The sequence below is a fragment of the Vulpes vulpes genome, chromosome 13 (genome assembly GCF_048418805.1).
Source record: "Vulpes vulpes isolate BD-2025 chromosome 13, VulVul3, whole genome shotgun sequence".
Taxonomy (NCBI): domain Eukaryota; kingdom Metazoa; phylum Chordata; class Mammalia; order Carnivora; family Canidae; genus Vulpes; species Vulpes vulpes.
This window is the reverse complement of record NC_132792.1, coordinates 39,467,632-39,491,103: the sequence shown is the minus strand read 5'-3', so window position 1 is coordinate 39,491,103 and position 23,472 is coordinate 39,467,632. Positions and strand designations below refer to the sequence as shown.

Below are 23,472 nucleotides of genomic sequence, written 5' to 3'. Positions count from 1 at the left end.
GGTAGGGACATTATATATATTTTTTCTCTTGTTCCCTCTTCTTCTGCCCTTTGGTGTGGTTTTGGGTAGAGTGCACACCTTTTAAGTGTATTGGACGGAACGCCGTTCTAGCCTTCGGTGTTTGAAACAATTCCTCAAAGATCTGGAGAGAGGCTGGGATGATGGAAGGCGGTCTTATGAAGGGGATGTGGAATTCAAAAGGGAAATAGAAAAATTGGAGAGTGTTTTTAGGAAGAAGAGGCAAATGCTTTTTAGGTGTGCGGGGCCGGGGTGAGGTGGGTGGGGGAAGGATCCTGGACCAGTTTGATCTCGCTGAGCTAGGTCCTCATCACCCAGCCGTGCGATTGTGGGAAAGTTGCTTAAACTCCTCAATAGTTCTGTTTCCTCATCTATAAAATGGAAGAATAACGTATTTACATGTAGGGTTGTTTCAGGAAATAAATGAACTAACGTATTAGAACTTGGAGCCGTGTTTGGCAATAGTAATTTCTCAACAAATGTTAACTATTATCACACTCATTAAAGATCTTGGGGGAAAGGTTAGATTAGCTTCTTTCCTCTCCCCAAATGTAAACTGTTTGGCTGCCATACTTTAAAAATAGCCTCTTAATTATAGACTGTGTGTGTGTGTGTGTGTGTGTGTGTGTGTGTGTGAATTACTATGCTGGAAGGTTCACAAGCTTGGAGTCTGTCATCTGCTCCCTTCAGCTTCTCTGGTATCTCTGAAACTCCTTGGGGTGTGGGTCTGTGGGGCTTCCCTGAGGGAGACCCATGAGGCAGGGAAGCCCAGTGGAAGGAGCCCTGAATGCTGGGCACACACCTGTGTCCACTTCCTCCTCCGTTATTGACCATGGGAGTCCCTTAGTGGCTTATAGGTCAGTAGTACCCAGTGCAGTGAGTATGAGAGACACTCTGTGGGGTTTAAAGGGGAAAAAAACCCCATAAGGGATTGTAAAAAGATTGGTAATGTAACCAGTGTTACTTTTTCTACATGTGAAAGGGTATTTCTTCAGTAAAATGTATTCACCTGGAGAGGCATAGGTGAATATTACTCCAAACAATTTGGTACTTCTTTCAAAATTCACATTCATGGGTGAAAACCTATCTTGTAACTTTATATCACACTCTTAAACATTTTTTTAACTTAAAATTTCAGATTCACAAATTGTAAAGATAGATTCCACATACCTTTCATCCAATTTCCCCAAATATCAACATCTTCTATAACTATAATCATAAAAAGCAAGAAAGTAACATTAATATTACATAATTACACGTTTTATTCAAATTGCATAAATTGTCCTACTGATGTCCTTTTTCTGGTCCGGAATCCAGTTAAGGAACACAACATTCAATTGTATCTCCTTTGTTTCCTTTAACCTGGAACATTTCCTTGGTCTTTGTCTTCTGTCTTCTGTGATCTTGACACTTTTGATGAGGCTTGGCCGGTTATTTTGTTGATTTTTTCTTTCTTTCTTTTATTTTCTTTCTTTCTTTTATTTTCTTTCTTTCTTCTTTCTTTCTTTCTTTCTTTCTTTCTTTCTTTCTTTCTTTCTTTCTTTCTTTCTTCTTTCTTTCTATTAAATTGGAGTTCAATTTGCCAAGATAAAGCATAACACCCAGTGCTCATCCCGCCCAGTGCCCCCCTCAGTGCCCATCACCCAGTCACCCCCACCCCCTGCCCTCCTCCCCTTCCACCACCCCTTGTCCGTTTCCCAGAGTTAGGACTCTCTCATGTTCTGTCTCCCTCACTGATATTTTCACTCATTTTCTCTCCTTTCTCTTTATTCCCTTTCACTAATTTTTATATTCCTCAAATGAATGAGACCATATAATGTTTGTCCTTTTCCGATTGACTTATTTCACTCAGCATCATACCCTCCAGGTCCTTCCACGTCAAAGCAAAGGGTGGGTATTTGTTGTTTCTAATGGCTGAGGAATCAATTTAGTTGCTCTGATGTTTCCTCAAAACTGCGTTTTTGGTAAGGGTACCACAGACCTGATGCGGTGGCCTTCCTGGGGCACACTATATGAGGGGGGACATGATACTGGAGATGCTAGCTTTGCCTACTTGGTCAACAGGGTGTCTGCTAGGCTTCTCCCCTCAAGTTACTACCTTTCCCTTTGTAAACGGTCTCTTGGGGAAGATATTTGGAGGCCATGGAAATGTCCTCTTATCACATTCTAATTTTTGCTTTATGTTAGAGTTCTTCACAGAAACAATAGGATGTATATGTATTTATAGGTATGAGGCTGATAGGAGGTCTGAGAAGTTCTTACCTGCCATCGTTAAGTGGAAGCTCCAGGAAAACAGGTGGAATATTCTAGTCTGAGTCCAAAGATCTGAGAAGCAGGTTGGGAATCTCCCCGTCTCTTTTGAGAAGCTGTCCCTAACTCCTCATCACTCTGTTTACTCAATGCATTAAAAACTTTGAGTGCCCTCCTCTCTGGGCTGGATGTCCTCGTACTGGTCCTGTAACCCAGGCCTCATTGAACAGGTGAGGACATTAAGGCCCACAAAAGTCCTTACTTGGTGAGGACAAGTGGCACACTTAAGACCTTAATCCAGGCCATTCCCACATTCACAGGCAGTGGGGCACCTCGTTCATACTAATTTCCTACTTGTTCACATGTTGCTTATTTACACTCTGGTGGTTTTACTGCTTTATGTAGCTTATAGGTCTTCCTGTTTTCAAAGGTTCTGCAGGATGGGACCTCCATCTCCACTACGTTATTACTTGCTTTCTGACTACGGATCTTTTGACTTTACAGACTATTTTAAAGAATAAATAAGCTGTGATTTTTGGGCAGAAATGCCCTATAGAATAACCCACATAATCTAGGAGGAAAAACTCTGGAACAAAATGTTTCTTTGGAACTTGTTCAGCAGAGGGTCAGAACCTGACATTCTAGTCTGGTTTGTCTATTTGTGTCCTTATATTGCAGAAAATCAGGGTCTGGCAACCAAATATTTTGATGTCTCATATAGGGCATCACTTAGCAAAGCCTTGAGTTTGTCTTCTCCCCACTACCATTCCCTTGGCTGAGTGGCATTGGGGGCTGTGGGGAGGATGGGAGGAGAGTGGAGGAAATGGTGGCCCAAATCGCTCAGACTCTTGAGACTTAGAGCCTAGTGTGTGTAAGAAAGATCATCTAGAGCCCTCTTTGTCTTCTAGGAGCATTTATTCACTTATAACATTCTAGGTGAGTTATGATGATGCCTATTTTTCCCACTTTTGTTCTCTTCCAGTTATTTCTATCTGCTCAGGCTCTCTTTTCTCTGTTTCCTTCAGTTTCTTTCTGCTTCTATCTCTGTCCAGGGATAGACTTGTATATGTTGCCCTGTGTCTATATGTCTTTTTCTGTCTCCATCTCTCAGTGGGGGTGGTGGGAAAGCCCTTCTAGGAATAAAACTCCTTGCAGAAACAGTGCTACATCATTGTTTGATAAACATTGTAATTGGGCCATCAGAAGGTATTTTGATGTGCTGGGGACCATGGAATTGATGAGTGGATGATTGTATTTAGTAGTCAATGACATTTCTTTTTAGCATCAACATATTGATGAAGGACCTCCAAGTACCATGTGGTCCTCACTCAGAAAATTAGATACAGGGACAGGTGGTGTGCAGACCTAGAGCTCAGAAGTTTCACCCTGAAGCTCTACCAGGGGGCAGGTGCTCCTCTAGGAGTCACTATCTCTAAATCTATAGCCTTAGAAATCCCTCTCAGACGTGACATGCATCCTAGGAGAAAGGTGAGCCCATCAGGAATTTGTGAAGTTATTTAGCATAGTGGACATTAAAAATTCTTAGACTACCTAGCATCCATTATCCCTTCATAGAAACATCCTGACTTTCTTTTGAGTCCTAGACCTGACCCCATTGTGAAGTCTTGGGATAATACATCTGCCTGCCATTATGGAAACGGAGAAGACAAGATGTATTTTTCCCCCTCTTGGTATAACTAGGAGCCACACATGGCTTAGGCTTAGATAATTGGACACATCCTCCTGCGACTTAGAAACAGCTGGAATTTCCATATCCCAGCAGTGGCATCCTGACCAGTGCTCAGTTGTGATTCTTCCTTCTTTGGAACTGACTTGGATCCTTGGATCCAGTTTCTGAGCTGGTTCTCCATTTTCTAGTCAGTTCTGTGAGCCCTTTGTTTCTTTTGGCTGGAGTTAGTCTGCTTAGATGGACTGCCATAACAAAATGCTACCAACTGTGTGGCTTAAATTTATTTTCTCACAGTTCTAGAGGCTGGTAAGTCCAAGATCAAGGTTCTTTTGGGATTGGTTTTTGGTAAGAACTTTCTTCCTGTCTCATAGATGGTGGCTTTGTCTTCACATGGTCTTTCCTCCACTTATGCACACTGGAGAGTGCAAGCTTGCTCTTTCTTTGGTGTCTCTTCTTGTAAAGATACTAATCCTATTGAACCGGGGTCTAGCCATATGACCTCATGTAACCTTAATTCCTTCAAATACCCATACACCGGGGATTAGGACTTTAAAATATGAATTTTGGAAGGCCAGAAACATTTAGTCTGTCACACTAACTAAAGTCAGTTTGTTGGCTTTTAGATTAGGATTTTTAGCAGATATACTCAAACTTCAATTTGCTAGTCTTATTTTCCTCCTGAAAATACTTTTCCTCCCCCATGTTGTTCTGTAAGTCTGACTTTATTCAGTTGGTTGAAGTAGTGGTCTCTAAAAACTAAACTAGTTGAGGGCCTTTTGAACAAAATTATTTCCCCCCTCCCTCTTTTCTTGCATCTCTGGCTTCCCTGGCATTTTTTTGAGCAAGACTGTCAGTCAAGCAGGTGATCGGAGACTCTCTGATGTCATTCTCCACACTGATGTCAGACGCCAACTTTGGGGCTGGCTGGGTGGAAAAATGACCAGCTTGGCTCTTACAGTTATGGCTCCATGTTGCAAGAAGTTGGCAATTCTCTTCTTACTTTTTTCTTTTTATTGCTTGTTCCACAGACTGGGAAGCATACACAGCTGCCTGGCAGTTCTGCTCCTAAAGCTATGGCACTCACCATCAAAGGCTCTTACTCTGCTGCTCCAGACAGAAGGACAATGACAAATAATATTAAGCCAGGCCTTTCTCCCAAGGGTCTCTGAGATGGAAATTTTGGATGGAACTTATCAGAGGTAAATCTGCCTGAAACTGTCCCCGGCATAAGGCTTCTCTCAAGCAGCACAGAGTGCCACATGCTACATTTATGTGCAGAGAATTACCAGAAAGGTGTATGTAAATATGGCCCTGAAAAGCCTTCGGTTTATGCTCTTTTCATTTTTTATTCTGCTCTAGTATCCCCATTCACACCTGGAAATCACTCAGTATGAAGTAAACCACAGCAGTTTCCAGGACTGTGTGTGTGTGTGTGTGTGGGTGTGTGTGTATTTTCAACTGCAGATGTCCAGGAAACAGTAAACTCTTGTTTTGAAGCTTTTTAAAACTGAGCTTTTGATTTCAAGCAATTGAAAATTGTTCCTGTTTATGCTTCTTATTGGTGATAGTTTAACTAGCTGAATTTTGTTTTCTCTGGATTATGGCTTTTTTTTTTTTTATGGTTTTCCTTTAGGAGTTTACCAGTCCCTGGAGCTCACTGGTAGCAGAGGAAAAAAAGTGTCTAGAGAAATTGAATTTCTTTCATGTTCACAGAAAAGGTGGCCACTTGCCATTATAGGATAAACTCAGGGCTTTTTTCCTCGGAGGTTCATGGATTAGTAAAATCTGAGCAATATTAATACCTTCTCTTCCTTCCCCCCCCAAGGTCAGAGTATATACTTCGGAAAGCATCTGTAAAATTAAATCAAGATAATAGCTTATTTCTGGCATTTGTTATGGGATAATTATCCTAATAGATCTTAACTCCTATAATTTAGCAAAAGGGATGTTTTGTTCTTGTGTTATTTGGGAAAGTATGACTAAAGGTCACCCAAGTGTAGGTCGTTTGTTAAAATGTCTAAATCCTTCTTTTACAGTTAGTATAACAGGTAGTTGTTACTATCCTGCAGCATTTTCACCAGATTTTCCCATATCTATCATTAAAATCATCCAAGTAGTTCCTGAGAATTTACTGTGTAAACATTCTGAGGTTCTTGGATAGGGTTGTAGAATTGGTATGATGAAGAAAGACTTTGCCAGTGCACATATCTCTCACAGGAAAGCTCAGGCTCGGTTATGTGGAATAGATGGTGGAAATGGTAATTCTAGGCTGGAAGATGGCTGACAAGAGAGATCCTTGGAAAAGCCAGTTGGTTAAAAAAAACAAAAACAAAAACAAAAACCAAATCTTGTTAGACAATCACTGTGTTAAATGCTTTACTGTGTGTTGTTAAATATTTAAGCTTTATTAATTTACAAAGATTTTTTTTTTTTTACAAAATCTTTATTTAAAGCTGAAACTAAAAGAGCATGTATTGAAGTTAATGAAATTCCAGTCCACTTGACTCCAAAGAATGAAAATGATCAAGACTTGCTTGGGAGAGCTTTCCCTGGCTGGAAGGGAGGAGGCCCTATGTAGGGTGGAGTGAGAGACAAAATTTGATGCCTTGGCAGTGGGGCAGTGAAGGCACATTTATATATCCTGGAAAGGCTAATCTTGAAGCTCCAGTAGATGCTTGAGTTGGGGCAGTGACAGGAAGGGGATGACGATAGTGGGACACTGGCTAGGGATCTTGTGCCCCTTCACAGGTAACCAAGAACAGTTAGCATGAAGCTGTGATACCCCTGATTTTCATTCTTGCCCAGCTTGCTCTTAGCTGTCTCCATTCCAATTGGGCCTGCTCTCAGAAGTGAGACTTGGCTCTTCCAAGCATCATTTGGAGTCTTATTTTCTTAGAATAGGTGCTGAGGACCCTAACATGGACCTAATAGGGGACCCTAATAGCCTTCCTACTTGTAAGCACACTGCTGATTGTTTTGCACCTTATAATTTCTTGTTTAACCCAGCACCCATCTTCCCCTTTTAAAAAATACTTGAGAGGGAGAATGTGCATATGTGTATGAGGAGAGGGGTAGAGGGAGGCCATCTTCAAGCAGGCTCCTGCTGAACATGGAGCCCACTGCAGGGGTTTAATCTCACAACCCGTGACATCCTGACCTCAGCCAAAACCAAGAGTTGGACACTTAACTGAGCCCCACCCCATCTACCCTTGTGATGGCAAAACTCCTATTCTACCAGAGTTTTTTTTTTCAGTTAAATGAATTTGACCTTTGTCAAGTCTTTCTAGATAGAATCAACTTTGATTCTAACAGTCCTCTCAGTCTTTGTGACTAAAAATATAGGTATAGGCATCTGAATTGGCAAAGAAGTTAAACTCTCACTCTTCAAAGATGACATGATACTCTATGTGGAAAACCCAAAAGACTCCACTCCAATATTGAACTCCTATAGGAATTCAGCAAAGTGGCAGGATATAAAATCAATGCACAGAAATCAGTTGCATGTCTATATACTAACAATGAGACTGAAGAAAAAGAAATTAAGGAGTTGCTCCCATTTAAAATTGCACCAGAAACCATAAGCTACCTAAGAATAAACCTAACCAAAGAGGCAAAGGGTCTGTATTCAGAAAACCATATAATACTCATGAAAGAAATTGAGGAAGACACAAAGAAATGGAACAACGTTCCATGCTCATGGATTGGAAGAACAAATATTGTTAAAATGTCTATGCTACCTAGAGCAATCTATACATTCAATGCAATCCCTATCAAAATGCTATCAACTTTTTTCACAGAGCTGGAATAAATAATTGTAAAATTTGTATGGAACCAGAAAAGACCCAGAATAGCTAGTGGAATGTGGGAAAAGGAAAACTAAAGCTGGTGGCATCACAATCCTGGACTTCAAGCTCTATTGCAAAGCTGTAATCAATAAGACAGTATGATACTGGCCCCCAAATAGTCACCTAGATTAATGGAACACGACAGAGAATCCAGAAATGGACACTCAACTCTATGGTTAACTAATATTCAACAAAGCAGGAAAGAATATCCAATGGGAAAAAGTCTCTTGAGGGGCCCCTGGGTGGCTCAGTAGTTGACCATCTGCCTTTGGCTGAGGTCATGACCCCGGGGTCCTAGGATTGAGTTCCGAGTCAGGCTCCCTGTGGGGCTCCCTCTGCCTGTGTCTCTGCTTCTCTCTCTCTTTCATGAATAAATAAAATCTTAAAAGTCTCTTCAACAAATGGTGTTGGGGAAATTGGACCATACACGTTCTTACACCACACACAAAAATAAATTCAAAATGGTTGAAAGATCTAAATGTGAGACAAGAATCCATCAAAATCCTAGAGAACATAGGCAAGAACCTTTTGACCTCAGCCACAACAATTTCTTGCTAGACACATCTCCAAAGGCAAGGGAGACAAAGGCAAAAATGAACTATTAGAACTTCGTCAAGATAAAAAGCTTCTGCACAGCAAAGGAAACAGTGACAAAACCAAAAGAAAACTGACAGAATGGGAGAAGGTATTTGCAAATGTCTTATAGGATAAAAGACTGGTATCCAAAATCTATGAAGAACTTCTCAAACTCCACACAAATAATCCAGTACGAACTGGGCAGAAGAGATGAACAGACCTTTCTCCAAAGAAGACATGCATGTGGTGAATAGACACATGAAAAAATGCTCCACATCACTCATCATCAGGGAAATACAGATCAAAACCACAATGAGATACCACCTCACACCAATCCGAATGGCTAAAAGTAACCATTCAGGAAATGTCAGATGTTGGCGAGGATGTGGAGAGAGGGGAACCCTCTTGCACTGTTGGTAGGAATGTGAACTGGTGCAGTCACTCTGGAGAACAGTGTGGAGGGTCCTTGAGAAGTTAAAAATAGAGCAATTGCACTATTGGGTATTTATCCCAAAGGTACAGATGTAGTGATCCAAAGGGGGTACCTGCACCCCAGTGTTCAAAGCAGCAATGTCCACAGTAGTGAACTATGGAAAGAGCCTAGATGTCCATCAACAGGAACAGATAAAGACGTGATCTATATATACACAGTGGAATATTACTCAGCTGTCAGAAAAATGAAATCTTGCCATTTACATAGGTGTGGATAGAACTCTAGAGTATTTACACTAAGCAAAAGAAGTCAGAGAAGGACAATTACATGATCTCAGTCACATGGAATTTAAGAAAACAGGATCGTAGGAGAAGGGAGGGAAAAATAAGATGCAGTGAGAGAGAGACAAACTGTAAGACTCTTAACTATAGGAAATAACTTTAGGGTCCCTGGAAGGGAGGGGGTGGGAGATGAGGCAGGTAGGTGATGGGCATTAAGGGGGGCACGTGATGTGGTGGGCACTGGGTGTTATAGAAGACTGATGAATCACTGACCTCTACCTCTGAAACTAATGATACACTATGTTAATTGAATTTAAATAAAAAATATAGGTGTAATAACTAGCATTTTTTCCATCAACTATGCTTACATAGATTGTGAATTTCATGTCTGCTGTTAGACTGCAGGCCCAAAGGCGGTCAAGGTGCTGCCTTGTTCAAGGCTTGCTGTCTCCTCCCCAAAGTGTCTTTGGTAGTCACCAGATTGTTGCCCGAGTAAGAATAACACACTTCTTACTAAACTGCTTCCTTCTGGTGAACATTCTTGGCTGACGAGGGCTTCATTTTCTTTAGGCTTGAATTATTATCTTTGGTTCTTGGACCTTCTTATTCCTCTTTGCATATCTGCTGGATTTTACAGGTAGGTCAAGAAAAGCGTCCCGGCAATGAGGTTACTGATTCTACCTTACATGGGGAGGGGGCAGTATAAACACAAACCTTTTAATTCTACTTTTTGCTCACATTCCACCTTTCAGCCTCTAGCTCTCCTAGAAGGCTCCTCGCGGCCCTGCCCTCTGGAAACCCTGTGGGAACATACGTTGCTTAGGAGCATACCCTGTGGAGGGCACCCAGCATAGGACCTGGACATCTGCATGGTTAGGGCAGAAGGGAGGCTTGTCTTGTCTCATGGCACCTGCGTTGTTGCCTCACCTGTTTGTGAGTGGCTAACTAGGCCTCCTCCTTTAGTGAGCCAGCTGCTTGATACTGAGCTCAGCCCTATATGATGTATTTCACTTTATTTTTTGATTTATTTATTTTAGAGCAAGTGAACAGGAAGAAGGGCAGAGGGAAGAGAGAGAGAGAGAGAATGAGAATCCCAATCAGACTCCCTGTTGAGTGTGGAGCCTGATGTGAAGCTTGATTTCAGGATCCTGAGATCATGACCTGAGCTGAAACCAAGAGTCAGGTGCTTAACTGACTGAGCCACCCAGGTGCCCCAATATTCTTAGGTTAGTGTGACCATCTCTAGTTGACACAGGAATTGGGCTCTTTATGCACAAGTCAATGTGTATTCTTTAGGCACAGTGACAAAGAGCTTTCTTTGATTTTATGTTGATATGTTGACTAGTCATCTTTTTTGGTGAAAGTGTGTAACCTTATTTACAATTATTCAAATACTTAGAGATGCAAAGAGTTCAAACTTAGCAAAGTGAGGAACTCTTCTGTAATATCTCCCTGGATACCCATGATTGCTCTTGCATGTGTGTTTTCACTTTATCCATGTACTTTGGTGGTCATAAACTTTTAGGATTATTTTGTCTAAATGCAAATGAGTCCAACCGCATTGTGTTCCACCCAGGCCCATCCAGGTAGAAGTGCTCCTGGGGGGTGGTGGGTAGCCTGTGGTAAAGAAGTCCTCGAGTCTTGGGTGTCGTCATGAGCATGCCCAGGTAGAGAGGAGCAGGGGAAACATGCATCAGGAATGAGGGCCAATGACAGAGCCAGGAGCAACAAGATGTTTCATATTGAAGTATTTTGATAAGGATCTGGCCAGAGGTCTGAACAGGGCAGGTGGAGAACAGAGGAGGGATGAGATACAACACAGGAATAATTGGAGAAAACAAACAAACAAACAAAAAACCCCAGAAAAATCAGGTGTGGTTGGCAGTTTAGGAAACAGTCCTAAAAATAGGTCTTATATGAGTCACACCTTCTTGTACAGAGTTTAGAATATGCTTCCTGGGTCGGGATGACAAGGGCGTGAAAGGCATAGCCAAGGTGGCTGGGTTCCTACACGCCTTTGTCTGTTTTTGTGCATCCAGTGCCGGAACTGTCTTCAAGCTATCTCAGCCATAACTTTCAACCAAAGGCATCGGTTTCATCTTTCTTCCTGGCACATGGCCAGAAGCGTTGTTCCTTCTGATGAGACCATCTCATAAAGATAAATCGTAGTTCATTAGTTTCAGTGAAGATAGTTCAGAACTGATGAGTGGGAGTTTCCAGAATTGGGTCAGGATGGCTTGGGGCTAGTTTGCGGCAGTTAGAAAACATTTCTCAAAGTGTGACCAGTGCTGCTGCTTATTTTATTTTTACTTTTAGCAAGTCCGAGAGGGCATGTTAAAAAAGGGCAGGGTCTTAGGTTCCATCCTGGTCAGACTCCTCAAATTAGGAAACTGGGAGCTGGAATTTTAACCTCCCTGCCATCCCATGACTGAGTTGTACACTACAGTTTGGGAAACCATAGGAAGAGGGATCAGAAGAACTTAGAGACTTTCAAGCCTTCCACATTAACCGAACCCTGATATCCCAGGAAGATTCCTATAGTGGGGTCAATGAATATTCAGTGGTTTGTGAAAACTATAGTGTTTCTGCTAGTTCCAATAGTGTCTAGCCTTGTAGACCCAGCTCGAGTTTGCCTTTTAGTTGGAGGCCTTCAAGCTCTCCCTTGGCCACGGGGTGCTCTCACCATCGTTTGCATTCACAGTTCTTGAGCTGGGTTCCTGACAGCTCTCCTCCCTCTGCCTCATGATGGCTCTAAGCTAGATGTGACACAGCTATTGAAGTCTTTAAAGTTGTACTGGAACTTACATATGGTAATATGTACATATCATTTAAGTTTCATATCCATTAAATTAATTTTTTTTACATGTGTATGTAACACTATAATGACCCCTGAGATCATTTCTAATGCTCCAGGAAATTCCCTTGTGCCCACTGGTAATATCCCTCTTAAAGTATCTACTATTTAGATTTTTATCACTATAGATTCACTTAGGCTTTTCAAAAACATATATATGGAATTCTATAGTGTATAGTCTTTTGTGTGTAGCTTCTTCCACTCAACATCCTATCTGATATTCCTTCATGTTGTTGAAAGTACTATTAGTTTCTTTTATTGCTCTCATATCCTATTATATAAATATATCATAATTTTTTTTTACTTATGAATATTTTGGTTTCCAGTATTGGGTTAATGATACTCAAGTCTTTTAGTGTTCAAACACACTCATTTTTTTTAGGATTCTATTTTTTCAAGACAGTGCAAGCAGAGGGAGAAACAGACTCCTCATTGAGCCTGATGCAGGGATCTATCCCAGGACCCTGGGATTGTGACCTGAGCTGCAGGCAGACGCTTAACCAACCCCACCACCCACCCCATAAATCCACTCATTTTTGTTGCAGACCCACTCAGGAGTCCTAGGTGTATGTGTGTTTGGCTTTAGTAGGTACTTCTAAACTGCAAAATGTATAGTGGGTTGTACCTGCTTATATCCTTACCAGCTGGGTAGGAGAGTTCCAGTCCACGTAACTTCCTTATCTTCTCTCCCTGACATGACTTTGGACAGGACAGTGTGCAGGTAGGCATGTATAGTTTGTATTAGCCACAGGGCCTGCACGGAGACTGGGTGGTCTGGGTGTGATAACCATCAAAGGGCTGAACAATCAAAAGCTCACACTGATCCGATGTTTATGCTGCAAAAAGTCTACAAGAAACTGGAGGAAAAATCAAGATCATCCAGATCCTGAGAAAGGGAACAGTCTGACCCCACACTTCCACGCACTGTTTGAAAATCTTACCCCAGTTCTTGCCATTTAACATCAGGAGATTACCCAAGGTGAACCAAACCACTGTCTGTGGACCATGGAGCCAAAAAGCCTGTTTAAATAATAGTCTTGTGCAAACAGCGATTTTTTTTTTATTATTTGAGAATAATAAAATGGTTTTGTTGGGATGCCTGGATGGCTCAGCGGTTAAGCTCTGCTTTCATGATCAGGGCATGATCCTGGAATTCAGGGATCGAGTCCCACATCGGGCTCCCTGCATGGAGCCTGCTTCTCCCTCTGCCTGTGTCTCTGCCTCTCTCTCTCTGTGTCTCTCATGAATAATAAATAAAATCTTAAAAAAATGGTTTTGTCATCTTAGATGATCTAACAAATTTTCTAAGAAATAACTGTAGCTCTTTGTTCTAAACTCTACCATAGGTTCAGGCAAGGGCTTCAAAGCAACTTCTAGCAGGTTAATGACCATGGATATGACACTTCTTGAAAGACAGCAGCGTGATGCTATAAAAAGATTATAATTTGGGTTTAAAATCTCACCTTCAGTACACCCCTGCTAGGTGACCCTGATTGAGTGTTTCTTTTTGAGTTCCTTCCTCATCTTGGTGATGACCATGTCTACCTCTGTGTCAAAAAATGATTGAGAAAATACAAGTCTAGAGATGGCCTATAGATGAGACCTTAAAAAATTACTAGCCTCTCTTCAATTTGTTTAATTAAAAATATTCAGCTTTATTTAGATATAATTGACCTACAACACTGTGTAAGTTTAAGGTGTACATGTTCATTTGATCTGCTTATATGCTGCAGATGTTTCTATCAGGAGTGTTAGCTAACCTGTATCACAGAATCACAATTTCTTTTTTGTGGGGAGAACATTTAAGACCTACTCCCTTAGCAACTTTCAAGTATATGACACAGTATTAAGTATAATCACCATGCAGTATGTTAGATCCCCAGAACTTATTTCATAGCTGGAGGTTTGTATCCTTTGGCCAACACTGTTCTCCCCCAGCCCCTGGTAACTACTAACTCTATTCCGTTTCTAGGTGTTCAGCTTTTTAAGATTCTGTACATAAATGAGATTATATAGTATCTGTCTTGTTTCACTCAGGACAATACCTTCAAGGTCCATTAATTTTGCACGTGGCAGGATTTCCTTCTTATGGGTGAATGGGATACAATTGTGTGTATGTATGTATATATGTATAATATACATATGTGTATATTATATGAATTACATTTTCTTTACCCATTCAACCATTGACAGCTAGGTTATCTCAATTTCTGGGCTAGTATGCATAATGCACAGTCATGAACATGGGGTGCAGCTATTGCTGTAGGATTCTGTTTTCATTTCCCAGAAGTGGGAATGCTTGATCATATCGTAGTTCTGTTTTTAATTTTTTGAGGACCTTTTATACTGTTTTGCATGGTGACTTCCCTTTAATTATCTCAGTGATAGTGATGGTTGGTGTGAGATTGCATATAATCCACCAGCTTTTCATTTTACATTCATTGTACAGATTTATTTATAATAACCATCTCCCCACATCTACCTGAAAAGAACTCCGAAACCTTGCCAGTGAACCCAACTTCCACAGTGGTCCAGGTGGATGCATGCTGAAATTCAGGAGGATGCCCTGTTTTCAGATGAAGGCTTTTAGATTAGTGATTCTCAGAGGGGATATTTCCAAAATCTGGGGGTGCAGTCTTTTTGCAAAGCACTACTAGTGTGTGGTGGGCAGAGCCTAAAGATGCAAGATGTCCCTGTAATGTGTAGAATTGCCCCACATATAAAAAATTATCCTGTTTCAGGGATCCCTGGGTGGCGCAGCGGTTTGGCGCCTGCCTTTGGCCCAGGGCGCGGTCCTGGAGACCCGGGATCTAATCCCACGTCGGGCTCCCGGTGCATGGAGCCTGCTTCTGTCTCTGCCTCTCTCTCTCTCTCTCTCTCTCTCCCTGTGACTATCATAAATAAATAAAAATTAAAAAAAATTATCCTGTTTTCTACACTTTTGAATGTCTTCATCTTCAAGATAAATCCCTCATTTCCCTTATTGCCTTTAGATATGAAATTGGCAGAGGTAAGTGTATATTATAATAGAGTTTAGCACCTTACCTTTCATTTTCTTGTCACATTTTTTGGTCCTTCCCATACAGCCTGGCTTCTGATGTCTTCTCAAAACAGACGTTCATAAGGAGGAAATACACATATCAGAGTATCTCATTGTTTCTCCTATAATCCTGCACAAGGATTTACATATTGAAACACATATTATTTCATCTACTATAGCTAAGGGAATACAGAGAGTTTCAGAAAATGGATGTGTGTGTAGGTCATGATTTAGCATGATCATTTCAGAATTGTGCAGTGATGAGGCTGATAGGATTGATCTCTTCATCATGAGTCTTATTTCCTCATGAGGGGTGAGTGCAGGGTTTGAACTAATCATGATCTAGGGATGATGTAGTGGTTAGCATGCAGGCTCGGGGGTCACATCCTGCACTTGCTATTCCCTGGCTGTGTCATTGTGGGCATCTTACAAGCTCTCTATCTTCTTACTTGTAGAACAGAGATGACAATAATGCCTCTACCTTCAAGTGGTGTATAAAGGCTGACTTTTGTTTGTCATATGGTAGGGATTTCTATGTTGTGAGTATGTAATTGTCATTTAGGAAGTATATTCACATCCTCTGACCCTCTAGAGAGGCCTTATCTTGTCATTGATTTTGCAACCTAGGTCCCAGAAGACAAATTTGTGTAATGAGTTTTTATAAGGGATGTCTACAACAATGGCTTTCCCCAGATGTTCACTCCATAGAGCTGTGTTTCTGCAAGATGTTCTCCAAAAAAGGGTTCTGTGTTAAAATTGGGTTGCAACACACAACATTGTTGGAAACCCATGACCTACATCAGCAAGTCAAAGGCTTGTAGAAGTACTGTGAAGAAACTTAAAAAAAAAAGTATCTTAATATATTTCCTAGAAAATGGAGCCTGAGCCAGAGTTTGCACCCTGAGGATTTAGCAGAGGTATACTCCCAGCAGGACTGAGGTAAAACAAATGCTGGCTGGTGTTACCCAGCTGGTCACAGCTTATGACCACCAGGCGAGAGCTGTGTCTTCCAGATGGGCTGTGTGGAACCACCATGCTTTGGAGTCATCTGGAGTCCTTTTCCATTAAAGTTTACCCATGAAGTGTCAATGCCACTGGACTGAGGGGTTGTGTTACCTGGCCTCTTCTGGTGGTTGCCGGGTTAGGGAGATCTTCTCTGCAACACAGCCGTGCCCTTGGTTAGATCTGGGTGCCAGAGCCCTTGCGGGCCCTCTGCAGAAGACACCGTGATGGCTGGGTTAAAGCCTTGTCCTCCCTCCGGGGGACTCGGAGACTGAGTGTGGTGCTGTGCTAGGAGATGAGGCCCTGGTGCCTGATGGCTTGAGAAGGGTGTGAGGGCAAGCAAACCTGGAAGGCACATAAAGTGGGTCCTGTATACGTATCCCTTTACACACTTGGACTGTGTAAATACCACTTCCTTCCCCTCTCCCCTTTTAATATTATCATCTATTCTTCATGAAACTCCTGGGGCGTAGGTCATGGAGCTGTGTTCAGCAACTGTTGGCAATATGGTAGAGCAAGAAGAAGACTGAGCTCCATAGCTCTTGAAGGTGACTCCAGATCTAGTGACACAATTTCAGAGCCCTGTGTGTCAGGAAAGATGGCCCATTTTAAATCTGGGACAGTCATCACACTGGGTTAGAATCCTCATTCATCATACACAGCATTCCCATGCAATCGGATGATCCCAAGTAATACACTTAGGAGCAGTTGTGTTCCTCCTAATGTCTATTTCCTATCCTTTATCCCCCCCAATCCTCAGTTTGTCATTTATCTTCTAACTTTGTGTTTGACTTTTTTTTTTTTTTAAACAAAAGCTTGTAGGTATTTAAAAACTAAGGAGCTTTTAATAAAACATTTTTTATTTGGGGGTTATTTTAAACTTGCAGAAGAATTGCAAAAGTAGTACAAAGAATTCTTCTAGATCCCTCATCTAGAGACCCTACTTAAGACTTGCCAGTTGTCCTGGCAACATTCTCTCTAAGCAAAAGGATCCGAGGTCCAAATCATGTATGCTTTTAGTGATCATCTCTCTTTAGTCTGTTTGAATCTGCATAGTATCTCAGTCTTCCTATGACTTCCATGATATCTATATTTTTAAAGAGTAGAAGCCAGCTGTTTTGTGAAATGTTACTCAGTTTGGGTTTCGCTGATGTTTCCTCATGACTAGACCCAGGTTCTGTATTTTGGTTGGAATATCACAGAAGCAATGAGTCCGTGTTCTTCATGTTATGCCCATAGCATGGCATATGGTGTTGACTTGCTTAATTACTGGTGGTTATTAATTTTGATCACTTGGTGACGATGGTGTCTCCCAGGTTTCTCCCACCCTTTTTCCTTCCCCCACCCTTTATTAATGCAATTAATAAGCATTTTTTAGACAGATACTTTGAGACTCTGTAAAACCCATTCCTTACTGCACTTCCACCCTCTAGTTTGAGAATGCATTCATGTTTCTTGCCTTAATTATTATGGTTGGAATTGCAGATTGTGGTCTGTAGTTCCATAATTCTTTCTGTATTTGTTGACTTCTCCTGTAAGGGAGACCTTTCTTTTCTCTCCACCCATTTTCCTCAATACAAATATGTATTTGTAATGATTCCAATTCTTTTCAGTGCATTCCTATCATTTTGATGCTCAAATTGTCCCAGACTTGACCAGTGAGGCCTTTCAAACTAGCTTCTGTGTCTCTTTGACACAACCTTTTCATGCTGTGACCACTTCCTTACTTGCTCACAAGACAAATATTCCAGGCTCATCCTGTTCTTTCCCTGCCCCAGTTTGGGAACCAGACTTTCTCCAAGGAGCCCTGGTTTCTTTTAGTGGAGTGTGATGTGATGTATGTGTGTGTGTATATATGAAGATTTTTAGTTCTGTGGTTTCATTAACACAAATATGACGTGCGCATAAACTGTTTTCTTTGCTATGCAGGCTGGCATTGGGATTGGTGACTTTGCTGGCCAGCTGGGCTGCTCTTTCTACAATGGGTTTGAGGTTCTTGGAAGAGATACTGTGAACAGTCTCCACACAGTAAGGTGTGTTACACATCAGCAGCACGGCAAGCTCCTTGACACCATGAACAGGAAACTCCCGGAGGCCACTGAGAAGTGTGTGCTTTGTTTTCATGTTGCTTCTATACCCAGTGATGTGGGTCAAGATCTGACCTTTGAATCTTTTGTGCACCATATTGTCAGTGCCTCTGGTTTCCACCAGTCGCACCTAATTTTGACATATAGGTCTGACTGGTGCCAGATAAATGTCTTGGTTCTCTTTTTAATGATTTTGGGCTTCACCATGAGGGTGGCCATGATGCTGAGTAGGGGATGGCTGCAACCTTTGCAGGCAATGCCAAGAAAGAGAGTGGAAAATGATAGTTAGAGATCCATACCTGAGCAGTAGCTGTGCTCATTGTTACTGAGATGTAACAATATCCAGGCTTTCTCAGAATACTGAAGAATTCTGATGTAGGAAATATGTGGTATAAACAGAAATGCAAACGAATGCATATATATCTTCCTATAGTAAAAATAACTCATACTTCTACCTTCAATTCCAATCATACACTATAGAGTTCATTCTAGTTTTACCCCTTTCCAAATTTGCACCTTCCTTTTCCGGTAGTAAGAAATCTGGCTTCCATTATCATGAACACACTGGTTTATGTAATCTCTCTGAATGAAGGTGATCTTCTGGCCATTGTAGGGCCACCAGTCTGCTTGGACATCTCTCATGCAGGCCCTGACCTCTATCCTGTCCAGAACCTCTCCCCATAGAAGGAAGGTTTGAGAGTAATCTCAAAAACTTGTTATAACTTAGGTTTTCTTAGTAGCTTTTTCTGGCTTGGTCATTCATAAATTTTTCCAAATCCTTTGGGGCTTAATTTATATTTCCCATTTCTACCACTTTCTTGGTATAATGAGTTCCACAAGTCTAATCTTGACTTAGTGAAATAGTACTTCCTCATATTTCCTAAATTTAAGTTTCTTGAATTCTAAAAGGTAGTCTTAAATTCTTAAATTTCAGTATTTGGTGAACACATTTCCAGTAGTTCAATTTTAGCCCCAAACTCAACAACCACAGAATTTGTTCACTTCTTACCCATATGGTTCATGGTTGTATATATTTTGGTCATGACCTCTTTGAATGTGTGAGTAGTCGAATGATTGTGGACAGTATTGTCTCTTACACTTTCTTCATTGCTTCTCAAAAATTTTCCTAATTCTATTATATGATTTTGGTGTCTATCATCTTATATGATGTTCCAGCTGTTTTGCATAACTGTACATTAGGGCAGAACCAATTTTTCTGTTTTTGTGTGTCTTCTTGGGTCAACTGTTCTTTGCTGAGGGGAGTTAGAATGCAGGGGCCTGAACCCCATCAGGAGGGACTATTGGGCTCTCTCCTTACCCGAAGGATGGGGCAACCCCAGTTCTGGACACAGGTCCTGATCCAGGAGAGGCCTTCTCAGTAGCTGTGATGCCAACAGTTGGCAGGACTTAGAATTAAATTCTCTTTCAAGACTTGGGAATTGGTGGTTTAATTAACACTGGGAAACTGTGTTAACTGAAGTTAGTAGGAGGGGGTCTGGGATTTGGGTTCAGAGTCCAGCCTCAAGTTTCTACTCTGTCATTCACTAGTTGTAGAACTGGGAAAGTTACTTAAATTAGAGCTCCTTTACTTACCTGTGAAATGGAGATAATATATACCTTATGGAACTTATTTGCAGAGCCTGTGTATAAAGTGTACCTAAAGTGACCCATAGATGCTTAGGAAATGGTAGCTATCTTCATAATTAGGGTTACTACAGGACTCTGTATTGTTTCTTGAGTTTCCCTATTATGCAACATTCCTGGGATACTCTAGGGATGACCTGGGATACTCTAGGGATGACCTCCAGAGAGCTTGTAACTCTGAGGAATAGCAATTTCTTTCTCCATTCCATGGGGCCGGAGGTTTTGCACTCAGCATTTACTTATTCCCTTATTCCGTTGTGGTGGAGGCCGGAAAGCCTACTGAGGTTTTGGGTGAGAATCCATTTCCACCAGTTAGACACGTTTGTGTGATATTTGGAGCACTGCTTGTCTGTTTTCTACTAGAAAGCAAGATAGAAATGATGCTGGCTCTTTCTGTAGCAGTGATCCTATCACTTGACCCCTTGGTGAGGGTCAGGGTGTGACTGTAGTGATGGCTGTGAGTTTGTACTGATTGCACGGATTGCAGAAGCATTCTAGTGCTTACTCTTTAACAATGTGAGGGGAAGAGGCTGTTGTGGAAGCGGTAGAGGCTTTCTGATGCCTCACCTCCTTCATTACAGCAGGGGAAGCAGCCTCCTGGGCAGACAAATTTGACAGTGTTCTTCCGCAGGTCACTCTTGAAGTCAGCCTTGAGCCCATTCATCCAGCATTCTAACGATATTCCAAGGAGGACTGGCCTGTATTGATCCCTTTTTCCTGAAGATAGCTAGAATTGCTTTGTTTCCTTCAGCTGAACACTTCCAGATAAAACTTCCACTCTCTAAATTTGGTCCTATGCTCCGGCCTGTGACTGCAGGCCCTGGTCTGGTGCTTTGTCTTCCTTTTTTGAGACTTGCTTTCCAGGACTGGCGCCTGGATTCAAGCCTGTCCTACAGCCATGAAGATACTCTGATTGGTGGCGCCTGCTGGCCCGATGGAGCTCTCTGTCATTTATTGCTTAAGTTCCCACTGGGCTCCACCTGTCTGAATGGGCCACCCAGTGCATAGTATTGCTTGGGATATCCTGGTCTTGGTACAGCCTTTGAACTCCATACCTGACCTCCCCACTGCCTCCCTTAATAGCTACTCCATTCTCCCAGAGCCTGACTCCACTTGAGCTGAATCCACTCTTGTGGTCTGTTCTCTGTGACCATGAATGATCAAATGATCCACAGCACCATGTATCATCGGCTTGATCACAGATCTCCATTGGCCCAGCTTCCATTTGCTTTTTATCCATAAGAGTTCAGACTCAGCCACCAATATGTATCACTAGGTTCTCCTTTTAGATCACCTACAGAAATAGCAAATTGTACAGACTAAATTTTGCAGAATTAGCAAAAGCTGTTTAGATGTTTCCAACTAGAGAGGATTTAAACTGCCCCTAAGGTAGTTCTTTATTGTGAAGAAATTGAAGGATGATACCGTTTTTAAAGTGAAGTCACCATATGTTTTTACCTATACCATGATTGATAAGGTGAATTTTTCCCATCTTCAAGAGAATAGGAATAGTTTTTATATGGCTTGAATTATAATATTATTTGTCAGAGTAGTAAGTAGGTTAAACAGTGATACACTAATTTTCTTATAACCAATGAGTAAATATTGTATAACATAAATAGAAAAGTTTCAATGTTAAAAGTCGTATAAAACTATTATTAAAAATTCTGTGAATTCTAGTTATAAGTACTCCACTGTACAAGATAAAAACAATTAAATTTGAAGTAAGACCGCTACCCCCTAGCCTAAAATTTGTATCTGAGAGAGTGAATATACACATGGACAATGGTCAGACTATATATACAAATAGAACTTTGACCCACAACCTGCCCCAACCTACCTAGGAAACCAGCCCCCCCTTTTTTTAAATCAATAAGCAGCCCAGGAAGCCAGCATGTTATGAGTTAGATTTGGAGGATGTCAGCTATTTTTAGTAATAATTCAGGAAGCCCAACAATAACCTCTAACAGTTGGCTGCAAGTGATCAGGACTTGATTAATAACTGGCCACTTTGAACTTAGGCCCAATGAGAGAAAGCCAACTGTGTCCCCTAATCAATAACATAGGATGTCCCATGTGTAGTTATCCCACCTCTAGCCTCTCCATGCCAACCACTTCCAGTTAGGGCACACCTAAAGCCTTCCCTATTTTCCAATATGAAATGTCTTCATTCCTCTGCCTACCTTTGAGTCTTTGAAACCATAGGTATGGTGATGACTGTCTTGCCATATAGCAAGCTCTGAATAAATAGTCTTTGCTTGTTCCCATTTGGGTGGTCTTGCTTTATTTCCACATATCCATAGTGTCTTTAGGGAATCTTGAAAAGATGTTTATTTTTACTCTGTTGCCTATGAGTATGCTGTATTCTTAAAGTGCTAAGTCAATTAAAAATTTCTCAGTCTCTCAACTTTCCTGTGAATTTCAAATCAGAAGAGAGACAGATTTCTCTTTAAAGATGAATTTGAAAGTTTGGCTTATAATTTAAGATTCAACACTCTCCATAGTGAAATAGTTTTCTGCAGTTCTCAATTGCATTATAATTAAAAATGTAATGATCTTTGGTTATAAAATCGAACCCATTTTGAATGTTAACTAGAATACATCCGTTAATTTAGTTTTATGTGCTTGGTTAGTTTCTCTTGAGAAATGCAAATGGTTATTCAGAAACTGCAGTGCATCATTCACTTTTCCTCAAGTGTTTCATAGTCTTATTTGATTCAGTAACCTCGTATTAGTATCCTTATCTTATTAGTTGTTCTCATTTTATTCTCTCTCCTTACCTCTCATTACGGTAAGTCTTTGTGTCTCAAAGTGTGGTCCTCAAGCCACCTGTATTATCCAAAAATCTTGTCAAAATGCAGATTCTCGGGCCTCATTTCACATCTACTGAAGCAGACTTCGGACTGGGTCCTAGGAATTTGCATCTCAAACATGTTCCTCAGATGATTTCCATATATAACTTTATTTATTTATTTATTTATTTATTTATTTATTTATTTATTTATTTTTATTGGACTTCAATTTGCCAACATATAGCATAACAGCCAGTGTTCATCCCATCTAGTGCCCCCCTCAGTGCCCATCACCCAGTCACCCCCATCCCCCGCCCACCTCTCTTTCCACCACCCCTTTATTGTTTCCCAGAGTTAGGTGTCTCTCATGTTCTGTCTCCCTCTCTGATATTTCCTACTCATTTTTTCTCCTTTCCCCTTTATTCCCTTTCACTATTTTTTATATTCCCTAAATGAATGAGACCATATAATGTTTGTCTTTCTCCCATTGACTTATTTCACTCAGCATCATACCCTCCAGTTCCTTCCATGTTGAAGCAAATGGTGGGTATTTGTCATTTCTATGGCTGAGTATTATTCCACTGTATACATAAACCACATCTTCTTTATCCATCATCTTTCGATGGACACCGAGGCTCCTTCCACAGTTTGGCTATTGTGGACATTGCTGCTAGAAACATCGGGGCGCAGGTGTCCCGGCGTTTCACTGCATCTGTATCTTTGGGGTAAATCCCCAGCAGTGCAATTGCTGGGTCCTAGGGCAAATCTATTTTTAACTCTTTGAGGAACCTCCACACAGTTTTCCAGAGTGGCTGTACCAGTTCACATTCCCACCAACAGTGCAGGAGGGTCCCCCTGTCTCCATATCCTCTTCAGTATTTGTTTTTTCCTGTCTCGTTAATTTTCCCCATTCTCACTGGTGTGAAGTGGGATCTCATTGTGGTTTTGATTTGTATTTCC

The 23,472-nt window shown here is 41.2% G+C and overlaps 1 pseudogene; it reads right to left on the bottom strand.

The window, feature by feature from the left end:
- Positions 1 to 16,128: 16,128 nt before the first annotated feature.
- Positions 16,129 to 18,295, bottom strand: LOC140595099 (large ribosomal subunit protein eL32-like; annotated as a pseudogene).
- Positions 18,296 to 23,472: the final 5,177 nt, after the last annotated feature.